At 47.4% G+C, this 10453-nt stretch overlaps 1 long non-coding RNA gene across 1 annotated transcript; it reads left to right on the top strand.

Annotated features, from left to right (window-relative positions):
• Window positions 1–4658: 4658 nt before the first annotated feature.
• LOC122375822 lies at window positions 4659–9761 on the top strand. Its single transcript, XR_006255466.1, has 4 exons — window positions 4659–4943; window positions 7073–7186; window positions 7598–7715; window positions 9224–9761. It is a non-coding gene; the product is annotated as an uncharacterized LOC122375822 (long non-coding RNA).
• The last annotated feature ends 692 nt before the right edge of the window (window positions 9762–10453 follow it).

Below are 10453 nucleotides of genomic sequence, written 5' to 3'. Positions count from 1 at the left end.
CGCAGCGGTAGGTCAGTTCGGTTCGGTCGGTTCGGTTCGTTCCGTTCGGCCTATCAGTTCAGTTCGGTTCAGTAAGCTCCGTTCGGTTCAGTCAGCCTGGTTTTATCAGCTCGGCTCGGTCAGCTCGGTGTGTTTAGCTCGGCCAGCTCAGCTCGGTTCGATCAGTTCGGTTTTGCCACCTCGTTTCGGTTCGGTCTGCTCGGTTTGGTCAGCCCAGCTCGGCTTGGTCAGCTCAGCTTGGTTCAGTCAATGATCAGCTCAGCTCCGTGCGGTCACTTTGGCTCGGTCAGTCCTGTTCGGTCTCTTTAGTTCGGTCGGCTCTGCTCGGTCAGTTCGGCTCGGTTAGCTCGGATCCTTTCCCTCAGCACCGTTCAGTCCGCTCAGCTCGGCTTGGTTCGGTCAGCTCAGTTTGGTCAGCTAGGCGCGGGCAGCTCGGTCCGACTCCGTTCAGTCAGCTCAGCTAGCTTGGTTTGGTCAGCTCAGCTCGGTCAGCTCGGTCAGCTCGGTCAGCTCGGTCCGACTCTGTTCGGTCCGACTCCGTTCAGTCAGCTCAGCTCGGTTCCCAGACGGGTGCAGACTGACCACGCCGGGCACGCCGAGAATGCGTCGTGCTGTCGGCGCACGGCCTTTGTCCGGCTGCCGGTGCCGCGCCTGTGCACAGGTTTAATATGCAGCGTGCACAGTGCACAGTGCGCGCCGTCACCATACCGCTCCCATCCGAGGTGTGCGCGGAACGACGATTAGTGCACCGTCCTTCAGTCAGTCCAATGTGTTAGATCGCTGCCATGGATCCCTGCCAAAGTGAACTGACAATTGCGTGGTGTGCCGCAGGCTAGATGATATTTTCTTTGACTTCCTCGATGGACTAACCAAATGCTCACCGCGAAACGCATCAGTGGTTTATCGATTATGTATGTATTTTTTTTTTTTCTATGCGTGACGGCAATTGTATGCATAGCGATAATAAATTACAGAAGATTCGTGGCTCAATGTGTTTAGAAACCAAGCCCATGCTATGACAAGGAATGGCAGCCATAATTGATATTTGATTTTGGCTTTGCTGCAGTGTCTGCAGAACTATAATGGGAGGCAAATGAGGAAACAGGAGGATAAAAGTGATAAGGCTTCAATATTTCAACAAGCACAATGGGAACACTTTGTAGGTAGCAATCACAGCCAGGATATTTTACACGCGATGTGGTATTGGAATGCTAATGCCCTTCAATTGGGCACATTCTCCTCAAGTGAGTAATTTGCCGCTTAGATTCCTGATTGCATTGCCAATCGTATCCCTAATTTATACCCAACTAATATCTATTTCGAGAACACAGACCTTCCTCGCGGGACTATATATTCCCGACCGGGGCTGGGAAAATGCGTTTTATTCACCGAGGTTTTTGTGCGGAGGACCGAGTGCCGGTAGGCACGAGGTCCGTAGCAAAAAACCGAGGTGAATAAAACTGCATTTTCACAGCCCAAGGTTGGGAAGAGATTTACCACATGCCGTACCGGCGCACCAGTTAATATCATATTCATTTGACATTTTACACTTTAATATTAATATTTTGTTAATATTATATTAATACTATGTTCATATTTATAGTCACCGTGATTATTTGTTTGTGTTTTTCATTATTAGGCTGCGCTGCGTTGAGTATGAAAGATGAAATTCCTACTTCCCCCTTATTTAGGGTTTGAAAAAGCTGAGGATGAAGATGGTGAAACGCCAGAAGTTAGAATAAAGATATGGAGTCCAGCAGGAGTGAGGAAACCGTGAGGAAAACTAAAAATTGGGTGAAACGCTGAATCAAACGCGTCTTGGATCCCAGCTGGAACAATATCAAATGTTTCATTGTGGCACGTTAAGATGCTTCACGCATTTAAATTGTTCGTTTTTTTTTGCGTGCATTATGTAGAAATAATGATTATTCCGACCATGTTGTACAGCAATAAATACATTGGTATTGGAACGATAACCTTGTTTAGTTGAATTAGGGTAGACCGGGGCAAGTCGCCCCGCCGAGGTAAAACGCCTCACCGATGTTTCTCGGAACTGGCAGAGTTCTGGGGAAACATCCTCTCTTCTATAAAACGTGCACTATATGATCATTATATGAGCAGACTGGGAAGAAATTGTGTTGACTCTTTCGGGAGATATAGCCAAAAATGTGTTTTTTGAGTGATTTTTATGTTTTGTTGTCAGATTATGCATCATGGCGTTCTTTTATGGTCCATATCAGGTTAACGACTTTTATGTATTTTGAACAACTATTGTCTAACGCTTATCATGCCGGGTTGGTTCGTGTTAAATTATGTCTTGCTGGAGTGCAAAGCGTTGTTCTCTGACCGAACTACGTGATGGGGTAAAACGCCCCAGTAGGTCGCGGGGCAAAAAGCCCCATGGGGCGTTTTACCCCATGTGTTATTCGGGCTACCCACTTTCTAATGTTCGGTAGCTGGCGAACAGTAAGTTTCTATGCCTTTATGTGTATTTTTCTCAGCAACTGGATGGCAAAGGAAGTATTCTGTAAACATTTGCATTGCAATAATTTATTATTTGGTCCTTTGAGGCAGGTGAAAAACCTGCTCATACAATAGTGTCATAGCTGAACACCTGATAGGATGGAAGGTGCTAACTTCAGTGCCGTGCCTCCAGAGGTCTAACGGACCTCTCATATAAGATTTAGCCAACTACCATGTTAAATCTTTAATCTAGAGTATGGGGCTTCTTGCCCCAGGCCGTGGGGCGTTTTGCCCTGGGGCTGGGGCAAAATGCCCCATTTGCAGTTGCTTCACAAATCGCTTCCTAGCTGGGAGTCCGATCATAGGTGAAATAATTTGAGGGGTGGAATTTAAAGTAAAATGTCCCAAGAACGCATTGAGCACAAATTTAGCCTTCCAGGTCATGTGGGACAAAAGTTACGTAGCAAAATAAATTATCTGGGGCGTCTTGCCCCAGGCTACCCTACGTTGACAGCAAAAGTATGCAAACACGCAGTCACTTACTTTTGATGTTGCTGTTAGTGAACACACAATCCGTAAAAATCTTCTTTGAAATTGGTTCTTCCGCTCAGAATATTCAGTAAAATTTTGTCTGGGAAAATCAAAAAGCCCTAGGGCCGAATCGTTTCCCAAATACCTTCAACATTAGCCGAGGCGGGCCGAAGCCATTTCCCAAATGCACGTGCTAATGTTAAAGGGATATCTCGGCATGTGGTAATACACAGGCTGGCCTCTTCGGTTGCCACGGATCGCTCTGGTGGGTTAGCTCCGAAAATGGACTGAACTCAGCATAGGGCAGCTATCATTAGCCTCGCGGCACAGTCTCAACCGTCTGAAAACACGAGGACGACAAATAGGTCCTGGGCGAGCGTGCCGGTCCTCGCGAGAGCTGAGCATTTCCTCCAGTCCCGGCGAGACAGTCCGCCAACTCGGCCAGTTTTGAGATTCCGCCCTTTGTCTCGACAATATAAATAACGAGACGACAATTTACAAAGCTGTTATGCTCCGTTGTGCCATTTCAGCGTCATATTTATGGCAGCACAGCGCTCATCTGAATACGTAATTTGCTGCCTTAAAATTGGGATGTAAAATGTGTAATTGTCTCGGAGCTACGACCATTGCGAGTGACAAAATGAAGTAGCTCAGTCAAAAACAACACTTTATTGCTACTATGAGAGAAAGAAGACGGTAGTGGCAGGAAATAATAGAGACAGGAAGTGATAATTGGGCCATAAATCATACTTGAATTGTTCATTCGAGCATGCAAAGGATGTGTGTGAATAACAGAGGAGACAGTGGCGACTACAGGCGCTGTTTACATTCACCTTAGATGCAGAACAGCAGGCTGATGCGTGGAACTGGAGCCTCTGTTAGTACTCAACATTGGGAGTCACACACTGAAAACAATTCAACCCGCGTACAGCGAGTAAAACCCGCTGCTGGCGGGTACACCTACCCACCACCTAATTTGACACTCTACCAGCGGGTGCGTTTACCCGCATATCGCAGGCTGTCAACCCGAGTATATTGTGTACCTAACCCGCATAGGATGGGGACTCAACCCACACACAGAAGGCAACCTACCCGTTCGCAGCGGGTACACAATCCGCACATGGCGTATTACCTGCGCTGCGTGGGTTGGGAACTCGCTTTCTGCGAGTACAAATATCCGCTGGTAGGGTGTCCAAATCAGCTGGAGGGTAAAGTACCCTCCAGTGGCGGCGTTCAAGGAGGAAAACGCCGCCATCGCCGGGATCCGAACCCGATATCTTTGATATTACAAACCGATGCGCTACCAACTGCGCCACAGGCGACCTGACGCAAAGCGACTGAAATGTCGGTGTATATCAGATTAAAATGAAGAACTGACGGCGGACTCAATACAGAAACACTGATAGCAAATTAACACCCGATCATGTCCACCTACACGCAGTCAGCACCCACTTCAGAGGTTAATAAAAGTGTTACACTCGATTGCTAGGTCTTTGTACACTTCGAACACTGCCATTCAAGGTCATCGCTGAAGTGCAGCAAGTTAACACTCAGTGGCAACACTCAGCTACGGAAGTTACACCATGTGCACACCCTACGTAAGTTCCGTTCACACTCGAAACACTTGCAGAGCTCATCTCCTAAAGTGTGATCATAATGCGAGTGTTTTTTTTCCGGCCCGAGTGTTACCAACTATTTTCCAGGGGTCATTTATGACGCTCGTCGACGCCATTTTATATATTGGCGGAGTGGCCGCGCGGCGCGTCGTTGTTTCGTTGGAAAATGTGGATTGATTTAATTTAATTGTATTGCACTGATTTTTGCATTTCGAGTTGATTTGCGGAGAAGGTGAGGTTGGTTTTAGTGTTGGCACAATGTTGATGTGGTGATTGACTACTCCACCGGCCACCATTCTCTCAGTTGCTCTCGGCCGGCGAATCCAGCGTAAGGTAAGCGATTTTGCAAATTCGCAAATAAATGGAAAATCAAGTGCAAGTGTCCTGAAAAGTAATCGACGACGTAAAAGTGAGTGTTGTGAATGCTGTGGGATAGTTTTTTCCAAGATTGGTTGGTGGAATTACTTATAAATTGATTGGTAAGACTGCGCTGTTCCGCCGGCAGCCATGGCGAGCGACGCGCTGGGGGGATGAGAGAGGGATTTCAATATTTTTGTGCGATTAGGAGCTGAAGGGTGGTTTATAATTATCGTTTTATTATTTAATCAAGTTTTAAGTGACCCATTGGGCGTATGCTACACCGGAAAACAATTTATTTGCTCATATAGCTGGCGGCATTGTGTGGTGGTAGCGAAGCGAAAAAGCATATTGCAAAAAGGCGACGTCCAGTGACCGTCCGGTGACGTCACGTAACGTTGTGCAGCCGCCGGCAGCCAATCAGGTGCTGGATTTTCTTCTTCCAGTGACGTCATCTATTCTATAGAATGTATATACAATTTGATAGGCAATGATTAGCTGGTTGTTTTTACAATACAATGAAAGCAATTTGGCCTCATTTTTTCAAGTTCATTTAATAACATTGTCTTCGAATGGGACAAACGATATCCAGATTTATTGCAGATCAATGTTGAATGCACCTTTTCTGAAATACATCAAGCTTTCTGAATTGATTTCAAATTGAAATGGCTGGCAGAACACTGGTGAGCTCGGGTTTTTCACAAAGCGTCAGATTTGATGTGGTTATAGGGCAGTGTGAATATTTGTGTGTTCAAAAGTTGTAATGGCCCATCGTGACCTAATTGACCTGCCCCAACTTATGTGACCAGTTTGACCTGCATTTACCTATCGTGACCTTAGGTGACCTGTGACCTGGCCTGACCCATCGTGACCCGTGACCTGGGGTGACCTATTGTGACCTAAGCGACCCCTGTGACCTTGCATGATCCGAGTTGACCGGAGACCTGACCTGACCCATCGTGACCTGGCATGACCTATGGTGACCTCACCTGACCTATCGTGACCTGAGGTGACCTATCGTGACATGACCTGACCTATCGTGACCTGGGGTGACCTTTCGTGACCTATCGTGACCTATCGTGACCTGGGGTGACCTATCGTTACCTAAGCTACTCCTGTGACCTGGCATGACCTATCGTGACCTGACCTGACCTGACCCAAAGTGACCTTATTTGACCCATGTGAACTCAAATGAACTCATTTTGACCACTAAAACACCACTTAGCGTATATCTAGACTTCTATAAGTCACTCTAACGTGAAACCTTCACTATTCGAACTGGCCAATTATGCGCAAACCATATCATACCTATGCGTAGCGATAGCAAGCAAAGTCCGACGTTTTCCTCTAAGCGTCACGTGACCTTTGACGCTTCTTAGAGGGCCACTGGTGCAAAATTTCGCTTGAATGGTCAATGATCAGCTTATTGGACTTGACTATGAGCGTATCTATTGGAAATAATGTAATTCAAATGCATCCGAAATTTCTCCCATTGACTTATAATGAGAGTATCAGGATCCTAAGTCAACAACTGGTGGGGTTTCAAAGTTTAAAATTTGCCTTTTGTCATAGTCACTTGACCTCCCGGCTCTAGAAAGTGGTTTGTGGCCCGCCAGCCTATAATGGCCCGCCGACTGCTTATTACGTAAAGCTGAGGTTGTCATATTCCATTATCTATCTGTTCCGACAAATAGCAAAAGCAAATGACAATATCCCCACGGTCGGCGAAACGTGACGTGTTTTCGGGACGCTGAGCCTCTTGGTGGCCTGCGAGACTCGAAGTGGCCCGCCAGTCTCGCTTGCGACTTGTGCGGTTTCTACAGCCGGGCTTGACCTGACCTGGTGACCTGACTTCTGGTGATATCGTGTTTACTCGTATTTCCGCACAAAATGTGCAAAATTGATGTCGGAACAGGTATGTCAAATTTTGGGGCGCGCGGTGGCACATAGGTACATACCCCCTCCCCCGGCAGTGCGAGGGTTAACTTCTAAATAAATTGATCTAGGGTCACCAAATAGGAACGCCAAAGCGTACTTCCATACGCCATTTGCGGCTACGTAATTTTCGTCTGTTTTGTGGTACAATTATGTGTGTTGCTTGGCAGCTGAAGGAGGCAATGGACAAGACCTTCGCCGACCGCCGTCAGCTGGTAATCAAAAGAAAAATCGGACTGGCGGCTCTCAAACGCGTCTATCCCGCCCTCTTCAATGAAGTGGAGGTTAGTTCACGAAACGAATCTACAGAATCTGGAGACCGTTCTTCTCGGAAACAAACGTTTTTCTTTTTAAGCGACTAATTGTTATACTTTGATTTTTTTCAAGCCTGACTATTATATCCTGCTCTTGAGGTTCCAGCAAAGCTTTATTCACCATTGCACTTGTAGTCGCCGTGCCCTAAACCCTAATCATTATCATTTATTTACCATTGCAAAAAATCGTAATTTACTCGGGGCTAAATAATCAGACTAAGTATAGGGCCATCGTTCATATCAATACATTGTTAGATTAAAATGTCATAGTTTCTTGGATTTGAATTGAGTTTTGGTTAAGTTCTTGGTCATTTACTAGTGAATCACGCATTTAAAACGGAGCACTCAGTAGTTTTAGCTTATACCAAAACTCTGTTCCAGATCTGGGAAGAACACGCAAGGGTGCGTGGGGTAAACAGGACCTGGGAAGAGGAGTTGGAGGAAGCGAGGATGGCGCTCAAATCCATGTTGAACGGAGTCGCCTTCTGTGACACTCTGGGTAAGTGAGGAACTTTGACTGAACCCATGTTGACTAAAGAAAGTGGCGTTAGCTTGGCGTACTCTGGCTTGCAGTTGAGGGGGATGATCAATTGCACTTTCTCGATTTAAGTGCCTTTCTAATTGTCATCCGAAACACTCATCAAGCAAAAAAATGTCATAGGTCCCTGTCGTTGAAATGCATCACTCATGTTATTTGGTATAGGTCCATCGGGGTCATCTGAAGTCACCAACGATTTCCTGCAATAGCTTTGGATCGAAAAAAATACTAACTTTATTCCAACATCATTGTGTTTTTCTTGTCAACACAGAACGAATGATGAAATTCCACGAAGGTAATTTGATGCCAAAGTTTCAGATGCACCAAAATCTGAATCAAATGCATCTAATAGAAATTCCGAATAGAACGCGGATAGAGAGTGACGTAAGTGATTAAAGAGGTCACATGCAACTGTGGCACAAACTTCTGATCTGCTGACTTCTGACTTCTGATGACCTCTTTGATGTGACCGAAAAATGACCGATGTACACAGTACACCCAAACATATTTTTTACGATATTTCGAAACCTGCTTACCGCTTGTCTCTACGGCACTCAGGAGGGGGTTTCAGCTGCAGGGGAGTCGTAAACCACCTCGTCCCGCTCTTTTCCTCTCTCTCTCTCTCTCTCTCTCTCTCTCTCTCTCTCTCTCTCTCTCTCTCTCTCTCTCTCTCTCTCTCTCTCTCTTCTCTCTCTCTTTCTCTCCCTCCCCCCTCTCTCCCTCTCCCCCTCTCTCTCCCTCTCTCTCTCTACCTCCCTCCCCCTCTCTCTCTCCCGCTCTCTTTCTCTTCCGCTCTCTCTTTCTCTCTCTCTCTCTCTCTCTCTCTCTCTCTCTCCCGCCCCCTCTCCCTCTCCCTCTCTTCCGCTCTCTCTCTCTCGCTCTCTCTCTCTCTCTCTCTCTCTCTCTCTCTCTCTCTCTCTCTTCCGCTCTCTTCCGCTCTCTCTCTCTCTTCCTCTCTCTCGCTCTTCTCCGCTCTCTCGCTCTCTTCCGCTCTTCCGCTCTCTCGCTCTCTCTCGCTCTCTCTCGCTCTCTCTCGCTCTCTTTCGCTCTCGCTCGCTCTCTCCCGCTCTCTCTCTCTCTCTCTCTCTCTCTCTCTCTCTCTCTCCCGCCCCCCTCTCTCTCTCTCTCTCGCTCTCTACCGCTCTCTCTCTCGCTCTCTCTCTCTCTCTTCCGCTCTCTTCCGCTCTCTCTCGCTCTCTCTCTCTCTTCCTCTCTCTCGCTCTTCTCCGCTCTCTCGCTCTCTTCCGCTCTCTCTTTCCCTCTCTCTTTCTCTTCTGCTCTCTCTCTTCCGCTCTCTCTCTCTCCCGCTCTCTCTCTCTCTCTATCTCTCTTCCGCTCTTTCTCTCTCTCTCTCTATCTCTCTCTCCCGCTCTCTCTCTCTCCCTCTCTTCCGCTCTCTCTGTCCCACTCTCTATCCCGCTGTCTCCCTGTGTGTTTTGTTTTGCTTAGACTTTGGTCATCTATTGCAGATGAAAAGCTGGCACATGTGCTGATGGAGATGAGGGAGGAACACGTCGTGTTCGGGCCGCCAGGAGGTCAGGCTGGCCCACCGACCATCCACGAAGAGGAACTATGGGTGGAGGGCGTAAAGGTGGCCCAGTTTGATAGGTTCATGTCAAAGGCGGACCAATATCTGACCTGGGGGGCGGCATTCACTGTGTTCGCACAGCGCCTCAGTTTCCGCGCGACGCAAGCAGCTGCCTACTGGGCGGGGCGGGCGTACGCGGCGCCGGCCGTTCGGCTTAGCGCCCCTGCGAATGGGATCTGAAGTGTCGGCTGAGCCCGCGCCGCCAGCCTGAGACGGGCGGCGACGTCTCCGGCTGGCGGCTCCGCGGCTCCGGTCTGGCGCCGGCCGAGCTCCGTACCTACTTGTGATGCGTTGAGGCGCTGCCCGCGGTGTCCGCCGGGCGGCCTCTCGTCCCGCGCGGCGACTGCGGCTGCTGCAGTGCCAATATGCATGCTCTGCATTTCTGTTCGCACTATACGAATCAATACAGTTGACAGTAAACGGTAGTGTATTTTACAAAACACTGATTGTGATGATCAGAGGAGAGTATGTGCAATATTCAAAGCAAAAATCACGGAGAATATGTCTGAAAGAGGAAATGCTACATGCATGTAGCATTTCCTCTTGCGAATGAAATTTCTCATGAGAAATTTCATTCGCATCCAGCTCAGCAACACTTGGGTTGGGTGTTTAAATTACACGTCTAGGGGGTGTTTTGCATTAAGTGTGATACACATGCGAGGTGTTTTCCTGGGTGTAACCAGAAGACAAGACACTTGTAATGAAGGTTTTACTCTCGGTGTTAACACCAGGTTAAGGTGTTTTCGACACCCGAATAAGAGGTTATGACAAAGTGTTACACCTATGACGGGTGTTTCTATGGTGAGTGTGATCCTGGTGGAGAGTGTTAAAGACGAGTGTTACATTTCTACAAACACCCAATTTAGGTGTGCACTTGAGACGGGTGTAAGTGAGCGCACCGGATCAACGACACTCGTCTTAGGTGTTAACACTCGAGACGGGTGTTAATTTGCTATCAGTGAAGTAAAAAGGCTTATCTTAGACAATTGACATGAATCCGCCTATAGTGTTTTAAATATTAAGGAATAGTTTGGACAAATATTTCATTTGCATCGGGAAAGATTTATTTATCCAGGCTTATTTTTACCAATAAAATGTGCTAAGAACGGTC

The sequence above is a fragment of the Amphibalanus amphitrite genome, unplaced genomic scaffold (assembly GCF_019059575.1).
Source record: "Amphibalanus amphitrite isolate SeventyFive unplaced genomic scaffold, NRLGWU_Aamphi_draft 001931F_arrow, whole genome shotgun sequence".
Taxonomy (NCBI): Eukaryota; Metazoa; Arthropoda; class Thecostraca; order Balanomorpha; family Balanidae; genus Amphibalanus; species Amphibalanus amphitrite.
The sequence above is the reverse complement of the archived record's forward strand: the minus strand, read 5'-3'. Positions and strand labels throughout refer to the sequence as shown.